We start from the raw sequence: 13,623 nt of genomic DNA, 5'->3' as shown, positions 1-13,623 counted from the left end.
GGTGAGGCTGGACTGGTCCCTCAGAGACGAGCAAAGGACTGGGTCTATGTTTACCACTTTGACAGAGACCTAGTGATGAACCCATTTTCCCTCCCCTCTCCGCCTTTTATTAAAGGCTCTGCATTTCTGTAGTAACTTTCGATTGCGCAGAATTGCAACCCTTTGGTGTGGACAGACTGGTGGTGGCGGACCGCGGGCGCTGGCCGCGGGGTCCGCTGGGTCCCTGCGAGGGCGGCGGGGCCAGCGCGAGCCGTTCCGGCGGCCGCGCGTCGGGGCGCGAGCGGCCTGGGGTCGTCGGAGCCCGCGAGAACCGAGGGCGGGGCCCCGGGACGAACGCGCGTCCGAGGCAGCGCAGCCCGGGTCGTCGGGCGTGTGCGGCCCGGGTCGGGGCCCTGGGGCGGCGACGCGTCGGGATCTGCGCGGCCGGGGGTCGCGGCCCTCGGCGACGGCGCGGGCGGTGCGGGTCCCGGAGGCTCCGCGGCCGGCGCCGCCCGACGTCACTTCCGACCGGAGCCAAGATGGCGGCGGCGCGGCCGCGGGCGCCGGTGCGGGCGGAGCGGCGGCGGAGGCTCGGGCGGCGGCTCTCGGAGCTCTGAGGCGCGGGGCGTGGCGGGCGCAGGTGAGGGGCGGGTGGCTTCTGGGACGGCGGCGGGCTCGGCGCCGGGACGCCCGTCCCTGCCCGCGAGGAGCGAGGAGACGGCGGCGGCGGAGGCGCCGCGCCGGGCACCGGCGCTAAGGGCCAGGCGGGCCGGCGGGCGCGCCCCCTCCGAGGTCTCGGCGTCCCGCGCCCGCGGGGGCCCCGGAACGAGGCGCGGACCGCCGGCGGCCGGGAGGTGGCCCGGGGTCCGTCCCTCCGGCGCTCAGCACCCCGGCCCGGCCTTGGGGCCCGGCGCCGTGAAGTTGTCGGGTCCGCTTTGTCGCCTTTGGTTTGCCGCGCGCTCCGCGGGGAGGGCGCGTGTGGGCTGCGGGGCGGCTGCGACCCCGGCGGGACCCGGGTCCCGGGACAGCGAGGGCGCCCGCGGGGCCCCGGGGCCGTTCCAATTTCAGGTCGTTTGGCTTTTCTTTTTTTGTGTGTTCCAACTGAATGTGTCTTTCACACTTGCATTCTTAATTTGTTTTGTGTCTCGCGTCTTTGTGTTTCCTAAATAGTTTCTGTGCGGTTTAAACCTGGAAATGGTCTCCCTCGATAATCCCATCATAGACCCACCGGTGTTTTTGTTTTTAACAGACGTACACTTATCTGTTACTCATTTTGTAACCAAGGATATCCACGAATCTATTTTTGATGGTGGTTAAGTGAGCCACGGAGTGGACCTCACAGGTCAGTGTCATCCCCACGCATCCCTGGCTCCTCCCGACCCACGCGTGAACCACCGAGCGGCGACTGGCCGCCCTCTGTCGGGGCCCTGAGCTGCGGGAACAATCCCACATCCAACCCGGGAGCCCAGATCCCCTCCCCTACGCAGCTGTAAACCCCCCCTCCTCCCCCGACCAGGACATTATGCTGGCCCCTCTTCCGTTAGGCGTTGTACTGATGTTTTGGGTTTATTTCAGAAGTGAAGCACCTTTTGGTGAATCCCAGCAGGTCTTTAGATGCCTCTGATCAGACCCTAAAAATGGTTCCACCAGAGGGCCGTTAAAATATTTCGTAAAGTTTTTGTTTACTACAGGTTCATTGGTAAAAGCAACCTTAGTGTTTAACAACAAACGAAACCTCCCATTGATTCTCTTAGTTAAGAAAACAGACTTCACTTCATCTTGGTTTGATCAGCTGCGTGAAGTACTGGGGGAAATGTAGGCCTTTACAATTTTTTCTTTTTTTAGCATGTTAGAAATTTGCCGGCCGAATGTAAAGGAGGAGGAACTGACATAATCGTATGTTCCGTTTTAGTAGGGTTTTGTTTCTGAAATAGCATGAAGCTGCCTTTTCATTCTCTAGAAGCTTCCTCAAAAACACTCACTTGACCCCATTCTTTTACACGCAGAATCTCAGTATAGCCTTGAGAAGACCTTTAAAAACCATCCAGCTCCCTCATTTCAAGCGATGGAAACTGAGATTGAAATTCATAGTGGGACTGACATTTGTTCCCAGCTTCTGGTATTCCAGTTTTGTTTTTTTTTTTCTTTTTTTACACGTTTTTTTGTTTGGTTTAAATAAGTTAATACATTTGAAGTGCTTAGGAAAGTGCCAGGCACGTCGTCATAACGCCCAATAGAGATTTGCTTTTGTTGATTCTGCAGGTGGTATCTTTAATTAAAAAGTTGGCATATTCACTTTTGTTTGTCCCTCATTTTATGGACAGTCCCTGAAACAATACAGTTTAAATTTATAATAATGTGTTAGTCTCTGTAAGTATGGAACCTAACAAGAGGTTCTCACGGTAAGACAATTTGAAAAGAGAGGAAAAAACACAAGGAGTAGAAATCAGCCGTACCCTTCCCACTGCTCAGACAACCACTGCGAACGTTTTGACAGACCTCCTCTTCCTTCCTGCCTCTCTCCGTGTATGTGTTTCTTCCCTTGTGTATTTTTATTCAGTTCTATATATGTACATTTTCTACAGGCTTGATATCTATATATGGTTTGTAATTTGTCTTCCCTTATGATATTGTGAACATATATCCATGCCATGGAATCTTGGTCAGTATGATTTTTAATGGCCTTGTCATATATGGATGGGTCATGATTTATTTATCAATTCCGTATTGATCAGTAAGGTTTCTATAGCGTGAGCTTTTTTTTTCACTGAGATTTGTTTAAAAGGCTTGTCTATCGTGAATTGTGAAATTCTCTCGTCTTCTAAGATGTGTGGAAATGTAAATTCTGTTTTTTAGCCTCTAAATACACATTTTTCCTGCTGATGCAGTTTTGAGAAGCAGCACTCAGTTTCAGCTCCCTTTTATTCACCTCCTTCAGCCGAGTCTGTGCAGTTACATACATACATCTGCACGAATATTCTTTTGATGATTATTTTACGTTAGATGTTTATTTATTCATTGGTATGTTTCTTTAAGCTGTCAATCTCTTTTTAAGTTCCAGATCTGATTTACAAACCTTTTAAGTCTTGTTAAATCATAGACTTTCCAGGATGGAAAGCACCTTAGGTTATTTACTATTTTCATGTTTTCTGACTTGCTTTTCATGCTATTTTTAATACCAGTGCAAAAGATAAAAAGCCCGTGGGCTGCACTAGAAAACTCCGTAGTGGGGAGTGAGAAGGGAGGTGATGGGCAGTGGGGGGAAATTGTCAGACTTACGTGGCAGATGTGTAGATCCAGGGAGTTTCCCGATGGCGGGGACGTAACCCGGCAGTGACTTGTGCTGACTGTACTGCCCGTGTCCAGGGCTGTGCGGTTTACCTGGAGCCCATCAGTTATGCTGTCAGTCTTCCTAGCACTTGGTTAGAGGTTTGGGGTACTATTCTAGTGCTCTCTTTTTGAAGTTAGAAGTTTATAGTTAGAGCCGATAAAATCATCTTTGTAGAGCGACTGAAAGCAGTACTTGGGTTCCATTAAAGCAGGGTTTCTTAACCTTATCATGATTGACGTTTGGGGCTGGATAATCCTTGGTTGTGGGAGCTGTTCTGTACATTGTAGGATATTTGGCAGCATCCATGGCCTCTACCCACCGTATACCAGTAGTGCTTCCCCCATGTTGTGACAAACGATGAAGTCTCCAGACATTGCCAGATGTCCCTTGGGGGGCAAAATTTCCCCAGTTCTCAGCCGCTACATTAAAGGAAGGTCCATTTGACTCGATGATTGAATCATTGAAGCAGTTTATGGAATCTCTTTAGTCAAAAAAGTGTAAGAGTGTACTGTAGGGTTTATGTGAGGTCCCCCTTGAAGCCAGGCACCGGACTTACTAGCCCGTGGAAGTTCTTTCCCAAGTGTGGTTTTATGACGTTATTAAATGGTCACTTTCAGCAATTTTGCATTGGCATCCATCCCTTCCGTGGCAGGAGATAAAGCACGCAGGTAACTGGAGACTGGAGGAATTTTTCATGACGTAAGATCAACATTCCCAGTGTGTAGATTAAATTATTATGAACTTTAAATAAATTTGCATAGAGTTGATGCATGGTGAATAATTTAAGCTTGTGGTCTATTACACTGAATAGCACAGAAACAGTGGTCTTTTCTCCCAGAAAATGAGACTAAGTGAGTCAACCCCTTGAAGACTGATGGTGGCAGCCTAATTAATTTTTCTAAAATCCTCCCCCCCCCTTTTTTAAACAACCAATTCAAGGTTATGCACTGAAAGTGATAAATTTGTCCTGAGGAAATAAAGTTTACTTTTGAAGTGCTTAGCTAACTTTAACTTACTACTTTATAATTTAAAGTAGGTTATTGATCTTCATGGCAAACATGCAACTTCCCCTGGAGGAAAAAATATAGGTTGTCAAATCTTTATTTGAATTCTTTAAAAGAATAGATAATACAGATTGAATTTTTATTGTGGCACAAGTAATCTTTAATAGATAAGTTAGAACCTACTGATAAAACATGAAAAAAGAGATGAGCTGTCGGACCACATTTGGTAACGGGGTGGTTTTCTGAACTGCAGGATATCTGAATGTACAGAATCACATTCATTCACTGGAATGAATGCATGTGTCATTTAAGTATTCTTTCTTAAAGAGAATGCCTTTCATTCTCCACCCTACTTCCCTGAAGCATGAGTTAAGAGTTATTGTATGTAATAAATCTGGTCCATTTGGAGTGAAATATTCTTACAATATTTCTCGCAGTACCACATAGTATTTATTCTTAGAGTCTTGGTTCATGTCAGACCTCTGCTGTGTTTTCATTTATTAGTCCTTTGGAACATGCAATAAAGGAGGTTTCACTGAATACTCATATATTTGCCAGCCATTTTGCTGAAAAGAATATTTTGTAGCTCTTGCAATAGATCATGTGATAGGTTTTGCTGTGAAAGAGCTAAATTACTTCTTGGCACAGCAGTGCCTGAAATACGTAAAGCGAAGTGCAACTGTTAGTTTGATTACGGAGGGCAGCCTGTCTGGAAATTGGTAAAACCTACAGATTTTACATGTGTTTAAAAGTAGTTCTACAAAGACTACTTTAAACTCTGGTGGGAAAATTCTGTGGCATTTCTGAGTAATTTAAATAATGCCATCAAAATTTGAAAAGTATTGTGAGATTCACCAAACCCTTAAGTACTCAAGTAGGCATCCCATGATTTACACAAGACCTTCTAAGACAGGATAAATTAAGCATAACTTGGAGTATCAGTATAAAAATGGGATTCTAAATATTTCCCCTTCTGAGAGGCTTATTTTAGGGAGACTTTGCTATAATTCTGAAAAGGCCTAATTTTAAAGTACATCTAAAAGTAGAATTTTAAAAAAGAAGGACTCAGGATAAATTAGATTCTTCGTTGGGAAGCTCTGTTACCTCTTGTTAGAGGTATTGAGCTGGCCAGTTCTCTTGTTTTGGGAGGTAAATACTGTGTCGGTGCGATCCCCTGGTAATTATACTTGAGTGCTGCCTCAATATGCAGAATAAACTCCATCACAGATCAGGTGCAGAGACCTCCTTATTTCCGGTAGTGGTTGGGGTAGGACAGCTGTCCTCTCTCTCTTCCCATTTGAAAAATGGGGACAGTGATTACTTACGTCTTACACTGCAATGTTTTAAGCAGACAGATGAACATATGAGCCATTTGAGATACTTCAGGTTTTTCACAAACATTAATAGCATTTTTCTTAGATATTTTTCTTAATGTAATAGGTATGGAGGGATAACATGGCGTATGTATTGTCAAGGGAAGCCCTTCCAAGTTACCTCAGAGTCCTGCAGGTTTTTGGCCTGCCCCATCCTCCCTGCACTGAGCTTGGCGGAAGGGGTGACTCCTTTCTACTTTCTTCCATGGCTTTCACAAAGCCACATCCTTCGGCTTCTCCTCTTCTCTCTGGGTGTTTTTTCCCTTGGAGATTTCCTCTGTCCGTAGGCACCCCCTTGTGGCTGGAGATTTCTAAATCTTTATCCCCTGCCTTGAAGACAGTCTGTGTTGGGGCCTTTCCCCCCCCATTTGATGGGTGCTGCTTTCCAGGGATGTCTGGTCTCTCCTCAGAGTCTCTAACATGGAGCTCACCGCCCTGCACTTGAATACCACCCCTACTCCCGGCTGCTTTGTCTTTAAAATGCACTCATTTTTCTTGTCAGTCACATTCCAAATTTTGAACTCATCTTCACCATCTCTTTTTACCTCCTGTTCGGTTAGAAAACACATTCTGTTCATTCTTCCTCTGCAGTGCTGGTCGTATTTTTTGTTTCTTTTTAGCTTTCATCAGTGTTTCAAACCTTTATCGCTTATCATCCAGATTCTTAACTAGCTTGCCTGGCCCCAGTCTTTTCTGGCTGCCCTTTCCTCTCCTACCTCCTCACTCATTCCTGCTAGTTTAATCTTCCTAAACTATTAGACATTGTTTTGTTTGTGGCACTTCTCAGTCAGAAGCTCCTTGTGGGGACGTTGCCCACCCCAGGTGGCCGACACTGCCTTCCTGATGGGCAGTCCTGAGAGCAGGCTCTTTCCGCGGCCTCCTGCCTGCATGTGTTCTCGGGCTCTGCTTTTAAGTGTTCCGTCTTGTCTTCCATCTTTCTCTAAAGATCCTCGGGGCTTTTGGAGTGGGTCCGGAGGGAGGCTGGGTGGGATGGTAACTCCTCCTTCACTACTATCTGGGGAACATTACCCACAGGTCAAGGCTACTTTTGACCTGGAACTCACCACCCCCTAGAACTGTCCCATCTAGTCTATGACTGCTCTGCACAGACCCTCATTTGAGTCACACTCTTGGGCTTAACTACAGCGGCTAGCACCAGGGGCTAGTCCTTCATCCTTTATATCATCAATGGGGAGGCATTTCTCTTTATCTTGAAACAAGAACCACAAATAGTTTATTTTGAGGAAACATACTTTAAACAATAAAGACTCATGTACGTACAAGGGCTTCTTAAACTGTAGAGAGGACACAAACATTGCTCTGCAAACAGTAGGTGTTGCTGTTATTTTAAAATGCTCTTAAGGACAGAAGTAGTTACGTATCTAGAGGATAGACTCCAAACTTCAGATTTTATTTAGACTAGAAGAGTCGCTCCCTACCAAATTAACTCTTGGGAGAAGACCTCTAGAATCCGGTAGTGATGTATGTGCCCGGTGCATCTTAGCGAAATAGTTCACTGGTTGCTCCATCTGATGTAACTTGTTTTGCTTTAGGTTGTTCACTTCTGAATTTCAGAAACCTCCTTGTCATTTACGTGTAGTTTGTGGAAGATGAGTTTTCCTGTGTATTTCGTCATATAGGAGAAACCAATAAAGCTGTGAGCCTGTAGGAGCCTGTAAGGTGACTATATTAATGCTCAGGATGTGAGAAAATGAGAGGACTGGTGTGTCACCTTACTGAAGTTTTCTGCTCCTTTACAGGAAATTCAGAAGTATTTTGCAGGGTTCCAGAAAATCTCTTCAATTTTAAATGTTTAAACACAGAAGCAACCTCTGCATTTGCAACTCCAGTGGAAAAACAATAACTCACAGGGGTCAACTGAGAATTCATTTTATTTTGGGAATTGTGGAATGAACTATCATGTGGCACCTTGCTTTAGAAATTTTGTGTTTGAGTCGGAAGCTTGCCGTTTGAGTGTTAGGAAAGAGTTGACTTAATTTTCCTTTTATAATAATTAAAAGTTTTTACACATCTAACAGGGAAAAGTTAGAAAAAGCATCGTTTTATAGGAACTTTTATAATTTTAATGCTGTTTTGCAGAATATACAGTCAATAGTTGGTTAAGTTGTATTTTTCCTGGGAGAGATGGGAGTTGTAGTAATAACCTTCAGTCTGCACAGTTCTCATCAGACAGAAAGGACTGGCTGGAAAGCATTTGTGTTCTTACCCACCTACTTTTTCATGTGGACTTTTATATCTATATTTTTTGGCAATTAGTCTTGAATATAAGGAAATTAACTTTTTTTTTTTTTAAGGAAATTGACTTTAAATTCAAGGGTATTTTGACTGGATGGAGTTAACTTTATCCAGGAAAATTGACAATGATTCCTTGTTTTTAGTACCATGGGGAGGAATATCCTACTGTTACAGTGAGAGTAATAATGTTTTAATTTCTTTAGAGGAACTGGGTATTTTTAATTGTAGGGTTAGTGGGAATTATTATAGAAACCCTAAACAAAACCTGAGATTTGTGATTAATAAATTACATGTTCAGTGTAATATAATGACATAGATATATACATTTAGTCAAAAGAATAAGAGGACGTGTTATAGTAGCCGTCCATAATGTGAACCACATACATGATACGTGATCAGCAATTCCTACACATTTATTGCTAAACTAACTCTTTATTAGTGGATGCTTGGAGCAATATTTTTGAAAAATTCCTCTTTAATCTCCTCCCCACCCCAGTAAAGGAGAGAGAGTCTAGGGGAGGGAAAACCCTAGAGGGCCATAATCTACATTTGGATTTATATTACTCTCCTAGTTTATCTGCTGGTCTCTTGTTTAACGTTCTCCTGTGGTGTATGTTTAACTTAGATATTTCAAACATAAGCTCTAATCAGCTTCATTGTCTTATTGGAGCCCTGTGGCTTTAAAGCCATTCACAACAGCAGACCGTCTGGTTTTCCCCTCACTTCTGTGGAAACTGTGTTGTCAATGTCGAATTCGCCCACCTGGGGTAAATTCTCTAAACTCTTCTTCCTTGTTTAACGTTGGTGTCAGGACATTCTGCTCTATGAATTTGGGGAATGAGGCCCTGGGATATTATCTGGTATTCTGGGCCTCATTGAAGAAACTGATTTATGGCAATGGGAGAAATTACTGATTTATTTATGAGCATTCTATTCTTTGTATCTCTTTATACACTTTAGGTAGGGAAATTCCTCTGTGTGATACTCTGTGTTATATCATTGGCCGGTAGAAATGGTTCTAGAGGGTGAGAGACATGAACAGTTTGAAGCCGTAAGAGTACACACCCTACCATTTACCAAAGAATTATCAAATCTTTGCTATATTCTCAACCTCTTTCTCTACACACACACACACACACACCAAAGAATTATCAAATCTTTGCTGTATTCTCAGCCTCTTTCTCTACACACACACACACCAAAGAATTATCAAATCTTTGCTGTATTCTCAGCCTTTCTCTACACATACACACACACACACACACATACACACTTACTCTCTCTCTCTCTCTCACACTCTCCTTATTCTTAAAATGATAAATATACCAGGCTTGATTTTTTCACTTTAGCTTATTTAATTGGCTAATGTAGTCTGCCTTTTAAAAGGAAAATTGGGGATATATTTTTTAGTGTGAAGCTAGCTGTTCTGGATGATTATTCTTGTGGAATTGTGTTTATTATTTTAGAAAAGGAAAATGAATGGTTTTTCATTTAGCAAATTCCTAGGCAGAGTCAATATTTATGTGTTATGTGCTTTTGCTTACTCCGAGTAGATACTAAATGTTTTCATATTGATATCTAGAATTTATAGATTGTAACTTGGTGATTCCATTCTTCTGGCAGGAATTATGAGTGGTAGTTTTATATGGTGAGTACATTAGCTGTGTTTGTTAGTAAAAACTGCTTTTAAAAAGTTGGCATAGTTTAGATATTTTTTTTTCTAGAAGTTTCTGGATTTGCAGGAATATTTTGGTCAGAGAAAGTTAAGATCAGTGCTAAACACTATATCTACTCCTCTAAAAGCTTAATCATCTCTGTGTTTGCTACACTGATGTTCATTTACAACGAAAGACCTACTTTATATAGTGATTAGTTTTAGAATAACTTTTTATGTAGGCCATGAACTGTCCAGGATTCCTTTTACAAAATGGTATTTTTTAAACTTTTTTTTTTGCATCTAATCCGTGTTTTCAGTGTATTTATGACCTTTTAAATTTTGATACAACCTTGCTAATTCTTACTTCTGTTTTATTTTTTGTTCATAAGCTATATGTTGCTTTCTAAGTCTTAAAAGTTCGTTTCTGGGTGGAGAGTAGAGCTCAGTGGTAGAGACATGCATAGCATGCATGAGGTCCTGGGTTCGATCCCCAGTAACTCCATTTAAAAAAATGATAAATAAATAAATAAAACTAATTACCTCCCCCACCAAAAAAAAAAAAAAAAGAAAGTTAGTTTCTTCTGAGTCTTGATTTTACAACATGGCATTTGTTTGTAATCTAAGAAAATAATTATAAAATAATATCAATGACTTCTAAGTGAATGTTACAAATTTGATTATTTTCCAAGACCAGAAACATCTCAACTGATCTGAAAGAATAATTATAAAATAATGTCAATGACTTTTAGGTGAACATGCAAATCAGATCAAATAATTATTTTCCTAATCCTTTCCCCTTCCTCCCAGACTTAAACTAATCTCCTCTTGCTTTTTCTTCAAAGGTTTTTCATATAGCTTTGTAGGCTTAACAGGTCTACAAAGGGCTGACACGACAGTTTAGACAATTTAACATGTTGTATATATTGCATTAATGTTAGTTTGTGTCTGTCTTTATTAATCTGTCTTATTGCAGAGGATGGGTCATAGAGGTATGGCTGGGGCTGTAGGGCTGGTCTGACCCAGAGACTGAGGTTTCCTGCATGTCTCTAGATTTTCTGGTCTCTGGTCTTCATGTCAGATGACAGCAGCTTAACCCTTGTTGAGATTGTCTTGACATTCTGAGGGACCAGTGTTTGAATAAAGGCTGTAATTATTTTATTGTTGCTGTATTTATACTGATTTATGTGTGTAACCAAATCATCTTTATGTTATTAAGTTAAATATTTATCAGGATGATTGTCTTAGAATTTGGAAGTAGTATCTTGAAAAGTTAAGTACATGTATATTATTAAAATGTTGGATCTGTAAAATAAAGGTCAAGCTCTTTTTAGTTTTCTGAGAGTGTGCCATTAGTAAAGTATAGTTGGTGATAAAAATTCACACACTCTAAATTTGTATATCTGCCTAATGTACTTTATCTGAAAAATAACAACAAGGTGGAATGGGAGGGAAATAGACATATTCAAGAATGTTTAGTCAGGCATAGAAATCCAAAAAAGAAGCTAAGACATAAGCCTGGGTTAGAGAAATCCAAGGATTTTACAATTTTCATGACTTACCATTGGAAAACTGGAGGCACTTAATTATTAAACACTTCTTTTCAGTTTGATAAAATTGTTAAGTTTCAGTGATAGGTGTGGAGAGATTCTTCTCTGCCTATACACTGATAGAATCAATACGTCATGTTCTCACATTTGATAAAACTCAAACCTTGCGATATCTGTGTTAGACAACGGGGTATGTAAGTCAGTGCTGTTGAAGTCAATGCGGAATGTGAAAGTTGTGAAATATGAAAGCACTCCCACGGGGGTTTGCAGCCTTGTAGGAACCTTAAGGAAGTTACTCCAGTAACAACTTTTTAGAGTCTATAGTTGCTCTAGAATATATTATTATTGCAGCTATGATTACTGCAGTTCAGAGATTCTGCACTGGGAGGGTATCTGGGAATGTGTGTAGTGTTTTCGATTGTCAAAATCATCAGAGAGAATAGCTGGCTTTGATTACACAAGGCGGCGCTAAGTGGCCTTAAGGGAAGGGACAGTCCTGCATGAGAGTTGTCCAGCTCAAAATGCAGTGGTTTTCTGTTGAGAGGGATGGCCAAAATCTCAGTCTTTTTTGTAGCATCCCTTGTTTTCAATATAGTTTAATAAATCTAATTTAAAAATATAATTTGAGAAGTCAGTGTCAGATTTGCAGTGTTTTTGATATTGTAAAAATATTTCAGAGATATAACTTGACAATGTGAGTAAAGAGGGACAGAGAAAAAAATAAGGGTCTGATTTTTAGCAATTAGGATTAGAAGTGATAGAGAGGAAGGTCCAAGCTTGTAGGCGCCTAGTGAACTCTTAAAAAAAATAGTGCTAAGATACATCTGTTCTCTGGAAAGAAATGACGTGTGCATGGGTGAACAAAGGAGGAACAGACAGTGTAGAAAGTCACAGATTATTAGTCTTGTAACAATCTGAATTGTATTTGTAAGTTTTTTATTAAGAAGAAGTTGAGATTCCTTGAGATAAATGAAAGAATAAAATGTCTTAAGTACTTTGATATTTTATGCATCTGTAGATATCATAGTATCCCGGTTGTGTGATTTGTTCCTGTGAGCTAACACCTAAAAAGGGAGGAAAAGGAAGGGAAATGTGTTAAAGAGGGAAAAACAAGTGAAGAGCAGATGGAAAGAACAAGGCAGCATCTCAGAAAATGGCAGCTCCATGCTTCATGTCCTTAGGATAAAAACCCTGGTGTCATCCATGACTTCCTCTCTTTATTTTTTTCATACATAGCATTGAATCTGGTAGCAAACCTGAGGGCTCTGTTTTAAAAATCGATCCAGAATCCAGTGTCTTCTCTCATCTCTTCTACTACCTGGGCCAAGCCATCATCATCTCTTGCCTCCAGGGGGATGTTAGCCTCCGAAGAGGCTGCTCAGCCCCACCTTTCTCCCTTACAGTCTCCTTAACAAGGCACACGAGGTCACTTCTGCCACCTTGAACCTCCCAAGTGGCTTTCCATCTCTGGATGGAAAAGCTAGAGCCACTGGGGTGAAACAGTGCTTACTTTGCAAAGCTTGTGCTTGAATCTGCCTCGCCTGTTCCCGGACCCCGCCCCCCACCCTGTGCCTTTCTGACATCTGCCTGCACTTTCCCTCATCTGCTGCGCGCAGGTCTTGCTGCCTTACAGTGCTGCCCCCCACCTCCCCGACTTTCCTGACTCTCAGCTCTTCTCCTTCCAGCTTTTAGCAGATGTCCCTTTCTCAGGGAGGCCTCCTCTGACCGTGCTGTCGGATTCACAGGCGTTTGGCATAGAGGCAGATTGTAATCCCCGTCTCCCTCTCCTCCCTCTCCTTCTCCTGTTTTTCTCTAAAGCGCTTTCATTATCTGACATACTACCCATTTTATGGACTTACTTGTTTATCATGGTCACCTCCCTTAGAGGGCAGGGATCGGTCTGCTCACTGCTCAGAAATAGTGCTTGGCTTATAGTAGGTGCTTGAAGGGAGGCAAGAATAAAAAGTTGGTGATTGTGGTGTACGCCAGAAATCGACACATGGTAACTGACTGTACTTCAATTTAAAAAAAAAGCAGTAGCAGAAATCAAAATCATGATTCCCTGGATGAGTTATTTTAACCTCCTTGAATCTGTGCTGTTAGTTGAAAAACTAACTTTGTGAAAATTCGCCGAGCTGATTTATGTGAAGGAAGCTCAGTGCCTGCTAGTCTTAGAAGAGCTTCGTAAGTGATACCAGTGATTCTTATGAGAAGGAAAAGACAAACCAAAAGAAATGGTAAAGCATCTTTCCAAAGATCTTTCTCATTAAAGCATTTGCATTTTACTGCAGGTTTTTTGTTCTGTTACTCAGAGAGAACTCCCTGTGGCCAGCATTAGTACATCCACCTCTAAAAGCTTAGTGAGGGCAGTGAGACCCCAGCCATTTCCTCCATTCCCGGGGGCCTGAGGTGTCACACAGGGTCCTCCCGGTGGAGGCTTGTGTGGTGGAGGAAGTCCGGCATGCACGCCTTAGGG

General features: G+C 42.3%; 1 protein-coding gene across 6 annotated transcripts in view; it reads left to right on the top strand.

Annotated features, from left to right (window-relative positions):
* Positions 1 to 491: 491 nt before the first annotated feature.
* Positions 492 to 13,623, top strand: part of PRDM2 (PR/SET domain 2) — a 110,075-nt gene continuing 96,943 nt past the window's right edge. For 4 of the 6 annotated variants that reach the window (XM_072975347.1, XM_072975344.1, XM_072975341.1 and 1 more), the window contains exon 1: positions 505 to 619. The gene's annotated coding sequence lies outside the window, so the exon portion shown is untranslated. Of the gene's footprint in view, positions 620 to 1,260; positions 1,322 to 13,623 lie in introns of those variants that run through there. The other 2 variants (XM_072975345.1, XM_072975342.1) reach the window with 2 other exon arrangements.

This window comes from Vicugna pacos, chromosome 13 (assembly GCF_048564905.1).
Source record: "Vicugna pacos chromosome 13, VicPac4, whole genome shotgun sequence".
Classification (NCBI taxonomy): domain Eukaryota; kingdom Metazoa; phylum Chordata; class Mammalia; order Artiodactyla; family Camelidae; genus Vicugna; species Vicugna pacos.
The sequence above is the reverse complement of the archived record's forward strand: the minus strand, read 5'-3'. Positions and strand labels throughout refer to the sequence as shown.